This window comes from Macaca thibetana, chromosome 9 (assembly GCF_024542745.1).
Source record: "Macaca thibetana thibetana isolate TM-01 chromosome 9, ASM2454274v1, whole genome shotgun sequence".
NCBI classification, from domain to species: Eukaryota; Metazoa; Chordata; class Mammalia; order Primates; family Cercopithecidae; genus Macaca; species Macaca thibetana.
Genome location: NC_065586.1, coordinates 125,557,915 through 125,578,393, shown reverse-complemented (window position 1 = coordinate 125,578,393; position 20,479 = coordinate 125,557,915). Strand labels below are relative to the sequence as shown.

Genomic DNA, 20,479 nt, shown 5'->3' with positions numbered 1-20,479 from the left:
AAATTAACATGTAACAGAATAAATAAAATGAGCATAGCAAACACTTGTTCTCACTGCAATTCCTTAGGAAAAAGTTGATGCGGGTGTTTAAAAATAAGTTGATATAAAGAAAACAGAAGCAAGTAATGCTACAGGCAGCCCGCAAACAGGTGAAACTGATCACTGAGGGAATGACAGCTCAGGTCAAGCAAAGCAGGGATGGCTGCCAACACCTCGCTGTCCCTACTCCACCACGTGCGAGGGCAGAATCAGGGCCTGTTTCTTTCTGTGTCCCCCGTCCCCAGCATCCTGCATCTGCAGGGCAGACACTTAGCAAATTGAATTCACTGCCCTTTCTTGGCCAGCCACACACCCAGGACTGAGCCCTGAGCCAGGAGGCTTTAAATCCTCGGCCTGAAAAGAGGACAGCCAGACTCAGACCCAGGGAAGAGCAGCAGCCAGCCTTGGGGAGAAGGCACCGCGAGACAGCGCCATTCCCTCCACAGTGGCCAGTGCTGGGGGCTTGTGCAAAGCAGATTCCGATACAGCAGGAGTGGGTAGGCCCAGATGATGCTGCCAGCCCAAACACAACTTTGAATGGGGGGCTCTAGGCCTGCACAGATAAAATTAGTCCCAGCTCTAGTGGGATCTAGGGCTCCTGTTAACCTGTTCAGAGCTCTGCCCTTAGTACATGCTAGGCTCCTCATCTGATCCCCAAATAGCCCTGGGAAGGTCTCCTCACTATAAAAAACTGATGGCCAGGTGAATATGGCTGTGTTAAAACACACAACCCAGAATCTTGATGCTGGCTTAAAGCAGCTACTTTGGGTCCCATCAGTGCTCTGACCACTAAGAAGCTCACTGCTTAACTCCTGGAGTATTCCAAGATGTTTCCCATTACAAGAAGCACGTGGCTGCCTCTGGTATACGGGGTTCCCATCACAGGAAGCACATGGCTGCATCTGGTATAAAGGGTTCCTACTGCATGAAGCACGTGCCTGCGTCTAGTATACCAGGTTCCCATCACAGGAGGCACATGGCTGTATCTGGCTGTGTCTGGTATATGAGGTTCCCATCATGGGAAGCACGTGCCTGCATCTGGCATACTGGTTTCATTTATCTTCCTGCTCTTACTCTGTATCTAAACCCATCATCTATTTCTTATGAATTGTTATTTTCAAGAATATGTACACTTCTAACAACTTCCTAAAATTCTTTCTTGACACATATCTGTTACAGATCAATAAAATTACTAAACTAACTGAAATAACCAGCAAGCCCCTGATGCATGACAGCGCTTTAGATCTGTCAGCCATAATTTCCAACAGAGCCAATATAGTATCCATTCTCATCAATTCCAGCGTTTTCCCCAAGACACGTGGTTCCTATCACATTTGTCATCCACCAAAACCCTTCCTCAAGGGCACCTGGAGGCCCTCAACGCGCTCCCACCATCAGGTGTGGCTCTGCAGCGATTCAGTCCTCCCAGCTGTTCGACATCTTCCAGCATTTCACCCATTCTCATGTGTCAATTTCAGCGTTTTCTCCAAGGTGTGTGATTTCCTACAAAACCACATATTTCTCACAACTATGTTATATTTTAGCCTCTACAAAATACCCAATCATATTCTCCAAAGGGTCATTTCTGTGGCGCATCCCATGAACATTTCCTTTCCTTAGATGCCCCCACCCGGCAACTCCTGGTGTCCTGGTACTGGTGTTCTCCCGAGGAGACAGGGAACAGGACTCGTCAGGCAGAGGACAGCATCCTGCAGGAAGAACCCGGGCTGCTCCAGGACCCCAGCTGGACACTGTGCATCCTGGCACAGCAACCTCACCATGCTCCCACCTCCAATCTGGCCTTAGGGCCCTCCAACCCTGACCCCAGGATTCTGCCCAGCACTGGGAAACAGCCCCCAGGTGGGTGCCCCAAGCCTCTGCTGCTCTTCCTTTCATTCTTGTGCTGCAGCTAAGACATGACAATGTGCTAGCAGCCCTCACTCTCAGCACCTCCTCAGCCTCAGCGTCCACTCTGGCAGCGCTTAAGGAGCCCTTCAGCCCACCACAGCACCGCAGGAGCCCCTCTCTGGGCTGGCTGAGGCCGGGGCCTCCTCCCTCTGCTTTCAGGAAGGTGTGGAGGGAGAGGTGCGGGCAGGAACCGGGGCTGCGCTCACGGGCTGGTGAGTTTCGACAGGCCCCGCACACACAGCGGCCGGCCCTGGGCAGTGAGGGGCTTAGCACGTGGGCCAGCAGCTGTGGAGGTTGCCTGGGTTCCCCAGCAGTGCCAGCCCGCCAGTGCTGCACTCAATTCTCGCGGGGCCTTAGCTGCTTCCCCACGGGGCAGGGCTCGGGACCTGCAGCCCGCCATGTCTGAGCTCCTCCCCCTGCAGTGGGCTTTCGCGCAGCCTGAGCCTCCCGGACAGGTGCCACCCCCTGCTCCGTGGCGCCCAGGCCCATCGACAGCCCAAGGGCTGAGGAGTGCAGGCACGGCTCAGGACTGGCAGGCAGCTCCGCCTACAGCCCTGGTGCAGGATCCACTGGGTGAAGCCAGCAGGGCTCCTGAACTGGATGGGGACTTGGAGAACTTTTATATCTAGCTGGAGGATGGTAGGTGCACCAATCAGCACTGTGTCTAGCTCAGGGTTTGTGAATACACCAATTGGTACTCTGTATCTAGCTAACCTAGTGGAGACTTGGAGGACTAGCACTCTGTGACTCTGTGTCTAGCTCAAGGATTGTAAATGCACCAATCAGCACTGTGTCTAGCTCAAGGATTGTAAATGCACCAATCAGTACTCTGTGTCTAACTCAAGGTTTATAAAAGCACCAATTGGTACTCTGTATCTAGCTAACTCTATATCTAGCTAACTAGCACTCTGTGACTCTGTGTCTAGCTCAAGGATTGTAAAAGCACCAATCAGCTCTCTGTAAAGTGGACCAATCAGCTCTCTGTAAAATGGACCAATCAGCAGGATGTGGGTGGGGCAGAGAAGGGAATAAAAGCAGGCTGCCTGAGTCAGCAGTGGCAACCCGCTATGGTCCCCTTCCACACTGTGGACGCTTTGTTCTTTCGCTCTTTGCAATAAACCTTGCTGCTGCTCACTCTTTGGGTCCACGCTGCCTTTATGAGCTGTAACACTCACCACGAAGGTCTGCAGTTTCACTCCTGAAGCCAGTGAGACCAAAAACCCACCAGGAAGAATGAACAACTCCAGACGCGCTGCCTTTAAGAGCTGTAACACTCAGCGGGAAGGTCTGCAGCTTCACTCCTGACAGCGAGACCATGAACCCACCAGAAGGAAGAAGCTCCAGACACATCTGAACATCTGAAGGAACAAACTCCGGACACACCATCTTTAAGAACTGTAACACTCACCGCGAGGGTCCGCGGCTTCATTCTTGAAGTCAGTGAGACCAAGAACCCACCAATTCCAGACACAGAACCACTTGGTGTCATCCAATTCATGGGACTTTTCTCAAAAGCTGGTGGACAGGAGACGCTTTTTAAAACCCAGAAGTTAGATTTAGTTTAAAAAAAAATTACATATATGGATTTAAATGGACCTAGCAACTCCATATCCCAGAATCCCATGAAAAAGCTAATTTGACAACACTTAGAGAAATAAATTAGCAGAACAGAATTACTTGTCTAAAGTCACCTCTGGTTAAACTGGAAAATACACATAAACACAGCACGTCTTTCTTAGTCATCCTACAGTAGAATTTTAACTCAAGATTTAGGAATTCTATCAATTCCAAACAACTTGGAACTACAAAATAATTACCATTACTGCAAACTATTTTCTGCTTGAAAAAAAACCAGCTTTTTCTATAGAAAGGGCACAAGGACACAAGGAAATCCGAATGTGCCAGGCACACACAGAGAAGGAGCCCAACCACACTAACGCGCAGAGGAACCGTGTGCAGGGCCTGGCGTATGCTGGGCATAGAAGGTGCAATCCTGCATGTGGTCTCAAGGGGAGGGACTATTGTGGGCATCCTGTGAACGGTGGCAGTGCTCTATGCAAACGCAATAAAAATAAAACCATCATGAAAAGAAACTTTATCCCACACCTTACAGCAATATAGATTCCAGGCACTTCTGAGTAGCAATAATAAACATCTCATGCAGCTAAAAGGGAAAATTTCAACCCAAAAGGAAAACACACAGAGAACCCTGGTGGAGCCAGGTGATGGCAAGGGCTCTTGGCTTCACCTAGAAATGACGCAACTGCTCCTGAAAGTCACAGCCCAGCAGAAAAGAGCTGCTTCCTTCAAATAACTGCCAAGTTATTTGATCTTACTGAATTTCATTTATTTCTTTCAAATAAGTGATTAGCAATATCCACAAACCTTCATGACAGAAAATACTACCTTTGCTTTTTTTTTTCAATCAAGTAAGCAACCTGACCTGAGCTGTTTATTTAATGAGGTTTTCCAAATTAACTAAATCTGGCCAGGCCTGGTGGCTCATGCCTGTAATCCCAGCACTTTGGGAGGCCGAGGTGGGCAGATCACCTGAGATCAGGAGCTCAAGACCAGCCTGGCCAACATGGTGAAACCATGTCTCTACTACAAATACAAAAAATCAGCCGGGCATGTGGCGGGCGCCTATAATCCCAGCCACCTGGGAGGCTGAAGCAGGAGAATCACTTGAACCCAGGAGGCAGAGGTTGCAGTGAGCCGAGATCGCGCCACTGCACTCCAGCCTGGGCAACAAGAGCAAAACTCCGTCTCAAAAAAAAGAAAAAGAAAAATTAAATCTGTTGTATATCAGAGAGGTCAGCACCCACTTACCTTGATGTACTCCACCTTCAACTTCTAAGTGTAAAACCAGTTTTCTCAATTGACAAACACACTGTTTCTCAACTTCTTTCTCTTTTTCTAGCCCTACGACTCTTCTCTTCCTCCTTCCCCTACCAACCCCTGGTACACACCACCTTCATCCACACCTTCTAGGACCTGCCACGTGTCGCCAGGTATGTGAAAGCTATCTCCATGGCCGCTTCCAGGAGGGCTGAAGGGGTGTGGCCATCAGAACCACCTGCAAGACGGCTTTTTACTCCGCAACAGGGCTGGCCCTGCCCTGCTGCATCTGTCTACCTATGGGCTAGGATCCATAGGCTGAGAACTGCTACTGGGCTGCACCAGAGGTCCCTAAGAACAGGGGAGCCCCGCCCAAGAGAGAAAACTAACTTGGTGAGAGCAGGAAATGGGAGATTCCTCAAAAACAAAAACGTCACGGAACAAAGGGCGTCACCTCCCTGCAAAGGACCTAGTATCCCACCCAGAATTTAGTGGCTTGGTCCATGTTTTATCTGGGATTCAAACTCTGCAAACCTATGGTAGAATGAGAACAAAAGCTTTCGGCTTGTTTGCTAGCTGCTGAAGTTTAACAGCTAAAACATATTGAAAGCAGATCCATATTTATTTTGGGAGACTGAAAGGTTTCTCCGTCTCACAAGTAACTAATACAATCAAAGCCCTGGCAAACACAGCAGCGCGCGAAGAAATACAGCGTGAGGCTGGACAATAAAAAGTTGCACAGAATCCATTTGTCATTTTGGCCCACTCACCAGAGGTTCTGCAAGCCTGCTTCCCACAGCTCAGCTCATAAATCCCCATCTCAGGCCCACTCTCAGGACGTTCCTCACCCAGTGTCGGAACGAGGACTTCCTATATACTGCAGAGCTCACTTCTGGGCACCCCTGTCTCCTCTGTGGACAGGGACTGAAAACCAGATCTCCTCCAGCAGGGCCACTGCTCCCCAGGGGACCCTGGCCCTGGCTCCGCAGCCTGCTCTGATGCCGTAGGACGGCTGTGCACCAGGCAGTCCGCACCAAACTGGGAAATGTCTGTGTGCCATCGGACAAGACCACTGCCGTGTCTCCAGGCCACCCCTGCCCCAGAGGCCTCGTCTTCCATCTACATGCTCCAGAGGGGAGCTTCACATCTGTCTGGAAGCCAAACCCAAGGATGTGGGATAAGTGCAGAGGCTGCAGCACCATGCACGCCTCCCTGGAGAGGCTGGCTCCAGCATCACCTGCCTGATGGCTCACAGACATCCTTCAACACTACACCAGCCCTATCTCACCTGGTCCTCATGGGAACAGCTTCACCTAGCTCCCCACTGTAGCCTGGCAAAGGATCATAACACAGCACTGGAACCCCCACTTTAGAGACAGGGAAACTGAGGTTTGGGGATCTTGAGTAACCTGGTCGTGGACACACGGCCCCTAAGTGGCAGAGTGAAGACTGGGATCCTATTCAGCATGGGTTCAGGGCCCACAGCCTTGACTGTATTGTATTGATCTCAAAGAAACCCAGAGAAGATGCCCTGAAGACAACATCCAAATCCAAGGACTAAGAAAAGCTTCACAGGAGGAGGAGCTTAGAACAATAGTTAGGAGTTCAAAGGGGGTAGATTAAGAAGGTATTTGTACATTGAAAAAACAGAGTGTGCAAAGGCAGAGAAAAGAAAAACATGATGTAGTTGTACAAAAGGCAAGTGGACTCTTTTGGATAGAGCAGATTATAGGAAAGTGAGATAGGAGGACCAGGGTACGGTGTCTGGGGCTTTGAAAGCAGTCCGAGGGCTCAGGACTTGGACATCTACAACAGCAGCGAGGCAGCCACCAGTGCTGGGCATGAGCATCAATGCCCACTGGATGCCCGGAGAACAACCTGGAGCCAGTGAGATGACTGAACAGCTATTTCACCAGCCCTAAGTATGTGGCTGCAAGGGGAGGCGTGGGACGCTTGGAAACCCCACAGAAATGGAAAACTCTTTTGCTGTGGGGTGATGGGAAAGACACAAGAGAAGAAGGGGTCCAAGATGGCACCAAGAGAATCCTGACAAAGAGGATGGGATGCCACGGATGAACCAAGTGTAGGCAGGGAAATCTGGGGTGGGGCCAGGGACCCACTGGGCTTTAAACAAGTTCTACAGAGACCAGTGAACTGTCTCAACCACGACAGCACTGACCCTGCAGGAAGGAGAATTCCTCCTTATTGCAGGGCTAGCCCATGTGTTGTGGGATGTTCACTGGCATCCCTGGTCTCCACCCACTGGATGCCGGCAGCACCCCCTCAGTTGCAACAACCACAAATGTCTACCATGACAGTTCCCTTGGGGGACAAAACTGCCCCCAGTTAAGAACCACTGGCATAGTGAGGAAATGCTGCAAAAAAAAAAAAAAAAATAGCTACTGCAAATGAGAGATCACTCTGCAGGTCTCAGCTCGAGGCCATCTGAGCAATTCACGAAGCCTGTTGGTGTACTCAGCACCTGACCGAAGGGATCAAACTACACCAGGGACGAGCACAATCCCCTCAGGCTTCACACTGCTCTCATGAATAATGAGCAATCTCTCAAATAGGATGCCCAGTATAATCACAGAACCAGGCAAACATGGAAGTAAGACACCATGAGCAAGAACAAGCCAAAAAACTTCCTTTCTTAGCTTGTTCTTGAACTTTAATTTCCTTTGAAACTTTACAAAAGCTGTCTACCATCTTGGGAAAATTATGTCACCAATATCCATGCTGACCAGATGACGAATGCCCAATACACAAGCAAAGACTTGAGATACTGGATGTATCAGATGCAGACAGAAAGTAACTCAACCATTTTTAAAGAAGGAAAAGTCCAGCTTGCTCACAAAGAACCCCCATGTAGCTGAGCTCCATAATTTTATGCCCCCTAAAATTCAGCCTGAAGTCAAAATGTTGGAAGAAATGGAATCTCAGTTTTTACTTTATATATTTATCACATAATATTAAAATACACAGATTATTTGATATGTTGTCAGTCCTCTATTTCAACATGTAATTTCACACTAGGCTAATCATAAAGCCTGTATCATTCTTGCATTTTTACAAACCAAGAGTCAAAGTAAGCTATGATAATAATATACAGTTTATCAATAGACTAGAAAATAAAAGTGGGGTTGGGGGACTAAAAGAGATATTTATCTACCACACAATCTTGTTTCACTTCAATTTTCTCAATTCCACTTATTATTTCTGGAAAAAATCCCACTAGTTATATTTTGCCTGGGCAATTCTTTCCCAATACTTCATTCTCCTTGGGAAAACAGCAGACCAGCGCTGTACTCCCAAAGTCAACAGGCGGAAACACACACACTGCAATTTTAAGTCTATAACACTTTCCAAACTTGGCCTTAGTTTTCAAAACTTCATCTTTGTTAGATATCCTACAAGTCACTAATACTAAAAACTTTATTACCAGTCAGAAAAAAAAAACCCTACCACATTCACACAAACCTAGGCTAGACAAAATCAGGTTCCAAAGGTGGTGGAGGGTACTACGGTACAATCAATTACCAAGGACTCAAGGACTCTCGGCTTTGATGACATTTCTCTCCCCACCCATTTGGAAATGGATCCCCAGGCAACAGTGGGAACCAACACCTCAGGCTTCCCAAGGTGGTGTCGGAGGTGGCGCAGGCTCTCTGAGCAGGAGGGTGCTGGGAAGCTCCTGATCTAATCACAATCTGGCCAGGGGAAGATGATCTGGAGAGCATCCTCTCTAGTCCTTCTCAAAGGGGAGTATTCAGAATTTGAAGGCGCTTTTCAGTTGTCACAATGGTTGTGGGAGGTATTGACATTTAAAGGGGGGGAATCAAGAACGCAGAATGTTCTCTCGTCATAAACAACAGTGTCGTCCTGCAACCTGTGTCACTTTCAAATGTCCTGCAACACATTCAAGTCTAAAATTCACGAGACCCTAAACTAGAGTTCCATTTACATGCAACCACAAAATTTTCTGCAGTTTTTCTCTGCACAAAGTTTTCTAAGAACGCAACTATCCTGTAACTCAACAGAAAGGTGAACTTCATTTTCTTTGAAACTTTACAAAAACTGTCCACCATTTTGGAAAAATTATATCACCAGTGTCAACGCTGACCAGATGATGAATGTCCAATAAACAAAACCGTCTCAGTCTCCATTTGCAGCTGCTGCCTTCCAGGTACATACACCTGCTTGCCGCATTATGTCTGCTAGCAGAGTCCTGCCCAGGCGTTCCTGTTCTGAAGGCATATTATCTTATTATAAATGACTGCTCCTAAAGTTTTTCATTTAAACAGTACACGTAGATGCATATCATCCAGGAATTTCATTTCAGGAAAGTAAAGGCAGATTACAAACTATGGGTATCAGACAGGGAGCTCCAATCTGATCCTGTTGAAACCATCAGGCTACAATGAGATGTTCCCAGTCCACACAAAGACGGGGAAACAAAACACATTTCTAAAACCTCCCTTAAACTAAAAAAAAAAAAAAAAAATTAACTAGCTATAATATTTAACCTTTGATAGCTAAACAATTTAATCAAATGTAGGAGGAAAAAGTCTGTAACATTCAGACCAGGGGCATTGCTACAAAGAGAATAAAACATTTCAGCCCCTGGATCCGACAGAATTCCAAGTCTGCTTCTACCTGAGTATTAGAAAAGCTGAAGCCAGAAACAGCTAAATAAAAGGTAATGCAAGTAGGCATAACACAATAAAAGATATTACCTTCAAAATGCATTATTGTTGCCAATTATAAGAATCACTTCAACTTAATTTCAAAAGCACAATCACCCTCAACAGAAACAGTCTCTTTTTTAAATTTCAAAGAGTATTACATTAAGCCAATAACTCACCTTCCAGCCATAATATCACTCTCCCTCCCTTATTGCAACACCACATTTCATAAATACTTCTCATCGACAAGTCAAGCTAATTCAGGTTAATTTTATTGTATTTTGGTGCTATCTCACATTTGTGTGCAATTACCTTTATCATTTTATTGCCAAGGCAGAAAGTAATCAGAACAATTATTTGAAAACGGAGGTTTATAAATTCTAAATCACAGTTGCTGGCATTTTTGATAAAGCAGCAGCTTTATCTCGGGAAGTGGCAGGGACATCGGATAAATCATGCATCAGTCAAGTGTAGCTGACCCCCAAGTGCATTGCACAATATCAGAAGTGCTTCCAAATAAACTTTCCTGCATCATCCATCATTCTTCATAATGCTAAAATAGCTGCACACCTGAAGAATAGGAGCTGGAGGATAAAAAAAAAAAAAAAAAAAAAATCCAAGCAGTGTGGGCGAAACCATTAACTGGTCTCCCTTTTAAACTGTAAGATATGGCCTGGAAACCGGACCGCGCACATAAACAAATATGACTTTACAATAACTCTAAACATCTGTATTCATATTCGTCAACTCAGTTTTAAATATAAATGAAATATGGGGTAGAGCCGTAAAAAGAAAAAGTGCATCTCTGGACTACATGCATTTTTACGTTCTGTTTGGGTCCGGCTGCTTTTAACAGCTGCCTCTCTAAGGCTTGTCTCAACATCTTGTTCTCTATTCCTCATTTTGTTCTAAAGTTTATTGCTTAAAAAAAAAATGTAACTTGATTTTAAGGAAAAGAATAAAGGGAGAAGCCCCTGAATCCCCACGTGTGATTTGGCCTAAGTTAATTACACCGCCAGGGAGCACAGAAATTTAGGAAGGGAGGCGGCCCCATCCCCAGTCACCCCTCTTCACGCAGGGGAAAAAATTCACCCCAACCTCAGCTGCAGCCTTCCTCAGGGAGGGATGGCTCATCTCACCTCTGGCATACGTGAGCCACATTCTTCACTGACTGTTTAAGGCAAAACCAAACAATTATGTGATCATTTATTTCCTTTTTTATCAAAAAGCAAATACCCCAGAGAAAGATGGCTTCTGGACCTTTTTGGAGGTGACCTTATGCCAACGGACTATCAAAAGGTCTAGCTGGGTAGGAACACAACGTATTAGCTACATATGCCTGGCACTGGGCCAGGTGCTTTACATGCATGATCTCATTTACTCCTCACAGCAAACCGAAGGAAGACCAAATGGTGTGTCGATGAAGCAGCAGACAGGGAGGTTACGGAACTCGCCTAAGGACACAGCACTCGAGGGGCAGGTGGGTATTCAAGATTAAGTCAACATTCTTCAAAGCCTGGACTTCAGCCAGGACTCTCCCCAAGCTCCAGGACATAGAGACACACTCCGCGCTGTACCAGTCAGGATGGCTGTGACACTCTGGAGTAACAACCACCACCAAACCCGCTACGGGTCTGGGCTAGCCCCAGCAGCGGCCATGGTTCGTGCAAGCTTGGCGCCACAGGCTGCACCCATCCTGTCCCACAGCTATCCCAGTACCACATGGGGAGGAGAACCACGAGCTGGTGTGCACACACATCCACCAAGAAGTACCACATGCCACTCCAGCCCACGCTCATTAGCCAAACCAAGTCCACGACCAAGCCACCCTTGAGGGAGTGGAACGGGGCAGTCCTCCTGCATATCCAGCAAAGCGGACCTGAAAACAGAGGTGAGCCCTGCCTCCCTGGTCTACCACAGACACAAATGCTGCTCAATTCAGGCTTCCTTTCAAATTAAAGCACTGTTGGACAAGAAACATGTTTAGAGTCCTCGGAATGGTCGTGGTGACCATGGCAGTCATACCACTAAAATCATCACCTGTGGCAGATGCTTCGATGGAAGAAAACCCACAGCTGCTTAGCTTGATGATAAACAGAAACATGAAAACCAAAGAATGGGGAGGTAAATGACTGACTGACTGACTTATCAATAAATGCATAAATCCACAAGGCAGATAAAAAGGAGTAAGCACTATAAAAACAAACCGAGCCCACCAATTACAAATCTCTGTGACACGGAAACATTCTATTTAGTTAACTCTACAGCCACATTTTCCAAACCACTGCAAAATAAACCCTCAATTTTCCAGGGAGATAAATACTTTCTCGGTCTTGAAAGTGAGGACTGCTGTCCCTCATCATGGACATGTGTGGAGGTCCAACCTTTGGCCTAGAGAAAATAAAGGCATCCTCCCCCACCCCCGCAGGAGGCAGGGTAGCTCTGAGAGGTATCAGGGCCCAAGCCCAGAGAGGGAAGAGGCGGCAACTTTGAGCGAGTGAGTCCATGGAAGACCCTGACCTCCAGTCACTGCTGTTTCTAGATTCACTGAGGGAACTCTGCCCAGGACAACTGCCATCGGCTAAGAGCAAGAAAGGACCTGTGTGCCAAGGGTTTTGATCCAAGAGTTGCCAGAGCCTGTTGGTGGACTCTGACACCAGGAAGTGACTGACCCCGTCACTGAGCTCAATGTTTTGGCTTTCCTTTACCTCTACAAGTCTGTACAACTCTGAAGCTCTATAATTCTATCTAGTTTTAAATTTACATGAAGGCTCTCAGTGAAACAGATATCACATTAATCAGAGACACTGAACTGTTCAGGCAAAGTAGCCCTGAATTTTATGTCATACACTTAACATTTGGGCTGGGTGCAGTGGCTCATGTCTGTAATCCCAGCACTGTGGGAGGCTGAGGCGAGTGGATCATTTGAGCTCAGAAGTTTAAGACCAGTCTGGACAACATGGTGAAGCACTGTCTCTACAAAAACATACAAAAATCAGGAAGGCGTGGTGGTGGGTACCTGTAATCCCAGAAACTCAGGAGGCTGAGGTGCAAGGATTGCTCAGGAGGTGGTTACAGTGAGCTGAGATCACACCACTGCACTCCAGCCTGGGCAACAGAGTCAGATCCTGTCTCAAAATAAATAAATAATAAAGTTAACATTTGAAATATTAATAAAATCAATCTTACAATAACTCATGGAGAGAGGTGATATTATAATTCGTGTATCACAGGTGAGGAACCCAGCACACTGCAGGTGAAGAATTTGCCTCAGGTCCCATTTCGAGTGAGCTGTAGAAGCCTAAAGTCGAGCGTGGAGATTCCAATCCCCAGAGCCCTGCCTCTTCACCACTGCACCCTCCTGCTGGCTGAAGCAGCCCTGCAAGGCAGCCCCCCGACGGCCCAGGGCCCAGGCGGGTGTGAATCCCCCGCCCAGTTCACCCCACCAGAGCACACGCCTCTACGGTAGGAAACCAGGCAGTGCCCAAATCAGCGCCAATGGTGACTTTCTGAACAAATGAGACACTGGTATTCCTCCACATTGTTGGAGAAGTTGTAAAAATCAATCTTTATGGCCTTTCCAATCCCAAGATTTATAGTGTGAGTCCACAATCAAAAATTTGTGTCAAAAAGAGTGTAAGAAAAAGGAAGATATGCTTAAGAAAGAAAGAATTAGGAAACACCTAACCTCTTAATATACAATAGGTGAATTTTCAGGACAATTAACTCCAAATCATTTTTCAATCGGTTATATTCTCTCCCTTCCAAAAATAAGATCTAATCATTTCATGCATATATCCAACAATTTTCAGTCATCTGGTGAAAACTGACAATGAAGGTGTATTTCCATCAGCTATTTCATAGTCTTTTGTCACCAGGACACCCAATTCGAGTAAAAACATGATAAAGCAGGAGTCTAGTGATCAGATTCTACATGGCACAGTATCCATTAAAGTCTCCAACACTTCATAAGACTTCTGACTGTGTTCTATAGCATGAATACTGTATCACCCTTAATGTTAAAATTTAACCAGGTCTTTTAAAGGGTTTTAGGTTCATCAAATGAATTTTCGATATTTCTGTTTACAACAAAGATAATTAAGAATCATAATGAATCAGACATAGGTATAAGATGCGAATTCCACAAAAATAGAAGTTAGAAAACAAAATGAGTTAAAGAAAAAGAAAAAATCTCTAAACTAGCAGAAAATGCTATTAAAGGTAATTGTTATTCTTCACATAACAACAGTAGAGGGTCTTCCTTGCTTTATTTCATTTTGTTTTCCACATGCAACAATTGGATATCTGAGAAATAAGTTAATTTGCTGGCATATCCGTTTGGAAACATGCCATCAGTTTCCCAAGAGCCAAAGTGAAAGCTGAGTAACAAAATAAGTAATGAAACAAAAGGATTTCATTTTCTGACTATTTGAGTCCAAATGTCAACCCTATATTCCTAACCATGTTTACAGAAGAATTCTGTAGATTGAACTTTTTTCACCAAGCAAGCATAGGAAATACTGTTCTTCACAAGTAGGGCTTTTCCTACTAAGCCTCATCTGCATCTAGTGCAGATGAAACACAATGACACAGGTTTTACCAGATTCTTTTTAAAAGAAGCCACCATATAAGCAAACATATTGCAGATAAAGAGCGCCAGGTTTCTCAATGTTGGAGAAGGGAGCTACAAAGAGGAAAGGCAGAGATTAGAATAAAACCTGCTGTGCTGAATTCAAGTTGGAGGCATCAGATGAATTTGTAGTTTTTAACACGCATGCAGACAGAAAACAGAAATAAACACAGATGCATGGGTCAGTAGACATACATACTGCCCCAGCTCCTCCCACTGAGAAGGGCAGGAAAAGCAGCACCTCAGCAGCAGCGAGCACACTCAGCACTCAGATCTTGGCTGCTAAACATCATTCTCCAGCTAAAAGGAACAGAGGCTCCTTGGAGAAATGACTGAATCCAGGGCTGGGGCAGGGAAAACACAAGATACAACTGGATCATACTGTGGTCCCAGAAAGTAGGAAAGCACGAGAAAAACGATGGGCAGGTCCAAAAGACATAGGAGCCAAACTCAACAGTTTCCCAAAAGCCAAAGTGGGGCTATCTGAGTAACAAAATTAAGTAAAGACAGCACTGGACTACACCCCAGAAATTAAAATAAATATCCATGAGTCTATGCTGATGTGAATAATTGAAAAACTAATAAATAAAAGGGAAAGAAAAGACAGCTCTTGCTTACAGAACAGTTCCCACTGGTAAATGAAAAGGGAAGGAGGGAAATACAAGCATTAGGGAAGCAGTACAGTAATAACTGCCACAGGCAAGACACACCCATGGTCACTAAGATGAGTGGGTGAAAGCCTGAGCAGAACCAAGATGGTCTCAAAATGTCTCCCCCCAGGTATTAATTACTAATGGGAAAACTTAAATTACCAAGAGGAAATGCACAAGAGTCACCATACCCAGTGTCCAAGCTAACATCACATGTCAGTCCAAGTAACTGACAGACATACGTCCCCAGGACAGGATGCCTCAAGGCGGCACATCACTTCAGTGCCTTCTTACCAAAAACACATAACCTCTGTCTCTCCATGAGACAACATCAGCAAACCCAAACGAGAGGCATCCTACAAAATACCTGATCAGCATTCTTTGAAAGGGTCCAGGTCACAAAAAACAAGGCAAGAGGAACTGACACAAGTTAGACGTCTTAGTTCCTTCTGGTTGCTGGAATAAAATACCTTAGACTGGGTGCTCTGTAAACAACAGAAATTCCTCTCACACATTCTGGAGGCTGTGAAGGCCAAGATAAAGGGACCACCAGGGCCCTCTTCCTGGTTCACAGAGAGCACCTTCTTGCTGCATCCTCACGTGGTGGAAGAGGACAGTGAGCTCCCTCAGTCCTCTTTTATAGGCACACTAATCCCATTCTGAGGGCTCCGCCCTGACCTAGGCATTGCCCAGAGGCCCCACCTCCAAATGCCATCACCATGGGGGTAGAGTTTCAACACAGGACTCTGGAGGAAACATAAATTCAGATCATCGCACTAGAGGAGACAAAGGAGAGATGGCAAGGTTTACAGCAGTGCACCCGCGTTAACACCCTGGTTGTGGTAAGTGTGAGGTGTTACTACCTACAGAAACTCGGTGCTATCTGTGCAACTCTTCAGCAAGTCTAAAATTTATCTCAAAATAAAAATCCCCCCAAAAAGCCATTCCATTGTCATCTGTGTACATGCAGGGTCTAATCCGACCCCAGAGTCCTGCAATTCAGGAAGAGGAGAGAGGACCGGGACAGCGTGAAGAATCTGCAGGGCCCTCACCACGCCCTCGCTGCTGACCGCAGTGCCGCACCAGCTGACCGGGGAGGCACAGAGCTGTGCACCACCCCTCCGTGAGAACCCTCCCCTTGCCTCTAGAATCCAGAACTGACACTGCATGTCTGCCTCGGAAACATGCTGGTGTAGAGACCGGGCAGTGGTACGAGCCGTCGCTAGGAAATACAAAGGTTAAATAGATCATAAATTAAGATCAGTGTCAGCTGGCCAGCAGCTTTATATCATATTATAAACGAGATCAGGAAATGTTGTTCCCCCTATTAAAATTAGAAACCATTCAGAGTATTTGCTTCAGAACTTCTACCCCAATAGGCTTCCCTTGCCAAAAAGGGGAAAAAAACATTGGCCAGGCACAGTGGGTCATGCCTGTAATCCCAGCACTTTGGGAGGCCGAGGTGGGAGGATCACTTGAGGCCAGGAGTTCAAGGCCGACCCGTGCAATGTAGAGAGACCCCATCTCTACAATTTTTTAAAAAAAGAAAAAAATTAACAAAATAAAAATAAATATATACCAAGATCCCTTTTAAAGTATAGTAATTAAAAGGAGAAAAGGTATAGATGATGAATGAATTTATGTAAAATACCACCAAATGCTGGCTCCCTTGTGGGTTATTTCTCTCTATATTTTTTCCCCAGGAACCTCTAGAGCACGGGACAGCTAGCCTCGGTGCCCCATCCCCATTCCACGGCTGCACAAGCTAATGCGACAGAAACCCTGGAGACCCCGGCCCAGACTGCACCGCCCTGAGTGGGTTCCGGGTCAGACCACCTAGAGCAGATGGAAATAATGGCTAGAGATGGCTGCCAGTATTTTATTTAGACATTTTTATAAGGAAGCCAGAGGTTGCAAGCACCACTAGGATAACTATACAAATTTTGATTTTACTAAAATGTTATGTCCCCTGAGCCAAGGTATTAATCTTGTTATAAAAGTAGTCTCTCCACTTGCTAGCCATTCATTAAACTTTCATCAATTTTAAGATGTACTTAGTGTTATTGGAGCCTATGGAAAAGGCAAATAGCATACAGCACCAAGGCAAGAATCGGACCAGCTTTTGGAGGGGGATGGAACGGAGGAAGACTTAAGTGTGACAATGAAAATTCCAGGCATTCAGGTTTCCCGAAATATTTATAAAACAGTTTTCAGCTTGTAGCAACATTTGATCTCTAAGAAATAAATTACCAATTATTTCTTAAAGGGTGAGGATAAATTAAAAGCGAGACTCCAAATGGCAAATACTAAAACAAAACCACCTCCCATTGCTCTGTGCTCTCCACAGACAGCCGTGTGCAGGGGGAGGCCTGCGAGTGCCAGTCCCCGGCCGCAGGGACCTCCAGGAATGTCTAATGCAGTATCAATCTTGTCAGCTGCATGCCATCCATCCACAGCCTGCTGGACGCTGGGGAGGACACCAGACTCTGGCCTGTGAATGCTCTGGGAATGTCATTACATTCTGTGTTTACTGACCAGACACAGGCCTATTTCTGCAGGAACTTACATCCTGATGAAGTTCTGATGTCATTTGAACTACGTGAAGAAGCTCTGCCGAGAAAAAAGGGAAGAAGAATCCTGGTGGAAAGAGATAAGCCTACGACGGGCCAGATTCCATACACGTTTGACAGGAAGGCATGTCCACGCAATCATTTCTCTGCCTTTGTGCGATATCGTGTAAGGTTATGATTATATAAAATGGCTGCAGAATTTTGGAGTAGGACCTATCAAAAGAGATGAGGATTTTCTTTCTCTACAAGCAAACGGGAATTTAAAAGTTCAGCAGTCCATCGATCATCAGTGATGAGTCACAATCAGCAAATGAAATGTAGAAGATGGTCTCTCATCACTTGGCCTATAAAAGCTTCTGATCCGTGTGGTAAAAATGCACTGACTGTAATAAGCACTCCATTAGAACAAATAAAACCAAACACCTAATTACCAAGTGACTATTTATAGTTTCTAAAATAACTTAACCCAGTTTCACAAAGCAGATATTTTGAGATTCAAAGAAAACTCCTGCTCTATTCCAGCATTAGGTACTACATTTATTTTGCTTAGACCCAGAGGATCAAGAGTTCTGTAACTCTAAATTACGTTATTTGTACCATGAATTCAAATAATTAGTCTCATTTACCAACAGCAGTTACTTATAAAAGAAAACAGAATCATAAATGTAAATTGTTAATCCTGACAAAAATTCACAACCTGGTTTAAAGGAACATTTCAGAGTCAAGGAAAGAATGTCTGTGTGGGGTCGGTAATATCCTGAGTTTATTTAAATGGGTTTTGCAAAACTAGCTCATGCCAGCACAATCTTTTATGCTTCTCTGCTTCAGCCTATTTTATCTTTTTAGTGTCTTATTCAGGCAAATTCCTTTCCCCACAGGGTGACGCCCCTATTGACACAGTACAGAGAAGGAAGTTTGTGATCTGTGACATCCCAAAAAGGAGCTCCTGGTACTCAGAGCAGTCGTGGTAAAAATAAAGGAACAAATAAACAAATAAATACAAACAAGCAGAGAAAACCGGATGTCAGGATCAGAATAGACTCTAAAGACCACTTAAGACCATTAAACAAGCATTGTCTCCATCTAGATGGGCAGTGTCCATAGGCAGCTGTCAGCCACATGTGGCTACTTATTTAAATTTAAATTAATTGGAATGTAATAAAATTTAAAACTCAGTTTCTAAACCACAGGAGTCAATTTCAAGTGCCCAGCAGCCAATGTGACTAGTGGCTACCATATTGGGCAGCAGAGACACAGAACATTTCCATCATTGCAAACACTTCTGTTGGAAAGCCCTGGCCAATCCTGTCATTGCACGTATTAGGGAAACTGAGACCCAGAAGGTAATGAGGATTTGAAGTCTCTGATAAGCCAGGAACCCAGAGCTCACCGGCTGACACGCAGCACGTGGCTGGCCACCGAGCCGGTCATTCAGGTAAGCCCCAGGGAAGCTTGAGCTCCACGTGCTCAGGAACTTGTCTGGACAGTTCAAGGTCAGGGTCCAGCACACACCCCACCCGCTCCCCAGGTGACTGAGGTTTTTGAATGAAGAGATGCAAAAAAAATGACCATATCACCATTGGGGCTTCAAAATTATACAACACAGTCCTGAACTCAGGAAGCTAAGAGGCTGGTTAAGAATTTCTTAATGGCCGGGCGCGGTGGCTCACGCCTGTAATCCCAGCACTTTGGGAGGGTGAGGTGGGCAGATCACGAGGTCAGGAGATCGAGACCATCCTGGCTGACATGGTGAAACCCCATCTCTACTAAAAATACAAAAAATTAGCCGCGCATGGTGGTGGGCGCCTGTAGTCCCAGCTACTCGGGAGGCTGAGGCAGGAGAATGGCGTGAACCCAGGAGGAGGAGGTTGCAGTGAGCCAAGATCGCACCACTGCACTCCAGCCTGGGCAACAGAGCGAGGCTCCGTCTCAAAAAAAAAAAAAAAAAATTTCTCAATGTAAGACATAAGAAGTCTTCCCGTGTGTTGAGTTTTCTAAACACTATATTTATATCTTTGTGAACAAAATTTTAATTATTTCTTTAAGACAGAGTCTCATATGAAATTGTCCTAAATTCCTAACAATGGAAGAAGGTTGTATCTTTACAGTAGGACACTTTGCCATTCTCCAAAAATGATATTAAAGAGTTCAATATATGGCTAAGCACTTACAAGGTCAGGTGAAAAAGGCAAACACACAACTGTGATGATCCCACATGCGCAAAGGACTGGGGTGTAAGTGTGCACGTGATGTCTGTGCATATAAGACAAGCCTCTAGAGTTTCACTCAGCTTTGTCCCCTAGAGAGTATTGCAGCAAACCTGTCTGAAAAGGGCTGCTTCCCAGATTGAAGGCAGAAATATAAACATTAGTGAGCTCCAGATCCCACACTGGGCCTGGCGCAGTGACCCCTCTTAAATCCCTCTAACTGATGGAATCCATATTGGGATGCACACTTGCAGATATTGATAAGAACCTATCTAAGGATCTATTTTAATATTACTTTTTCTAAATCTTCAAGATTTTTATCTATATTTATTTTCTGATAGCTTTATGCAAAAACATTATCAACTCAGTTGTTTTGAGAATACTGGATTAAGGGACTATGATACACTAGATATTGAATAAATGGCAATGTTTCAAAGTTTCCTGGATGGCCTCTCTAGTAAGCAGGCGCAATCCAAAGAGAATCAGGGCACTCGGAAAAAGGAGAGGAAGCCAGGGCTGGAGGAAGCAGTGGGAAGGTGGGCAGCATTAGCAGAGAAGGCGCACGGGGCCTCCCTGACAATCCAAGGGCCCTAATTGAGTGAGAAGCCTTAGGAAGACCTAGATCTGAGGGGTGCTGCCCTGAGACCCCCTGGTTCCAGGCAAAAGAAACCCAAACACCCACCCTTAGAGAAAAGGAGAGAAAAGCGTCCCTAATGTAGGCACTCAGGAGTCAAACAGATCAGGCTCAGCCCATATAAATTAATAATCAACCACGTCATCAAACAAGGTCCCGTGTCATCATGAGAGTTACAAGAAATCACAGAAAGATGAAAACCACGAAGCTCACACTCGACCCACAGGATTGCAGATATTTAAAGCAACCTGCCAAGAATATGCAATGAGCATTTATGAAATGTGTGGGCAAAGGAAGATAGAGGACAGGAGAAAGCAT

At 45.5% G+C, this 20,479-nt stretch overlaps 1 protein-coding gene across 3 annotated transcripts in view; it reads right to left on the bottom strand.

The window, feature by feature from the left end:
* The window catches only part of MGMT (O-6-methylguanine-DNA methyltransferase), a 984,888-nt gene that overhangs the window by 242,865 nt on the left and 721,544 nt on the right, over nucleotides 1-20,479 (bottom strand). The window contains exon 1 of one of the 3 annotated variants that reach the window (XM_050804468.1): nucleotides 12,490-12,592. The exons of the other annotated variants lie outside the window; for them this stretch is intronic. The gene's annotated coding sequence lies outside the window, so the exon portion shown is untranslated. Of the gene's footprint in view, nucleotides 1-12,489; nucleotides 12,593-20,479 lie in introns of those variants that run through there. 3 annotated transcript variants of the gene reach the window in all.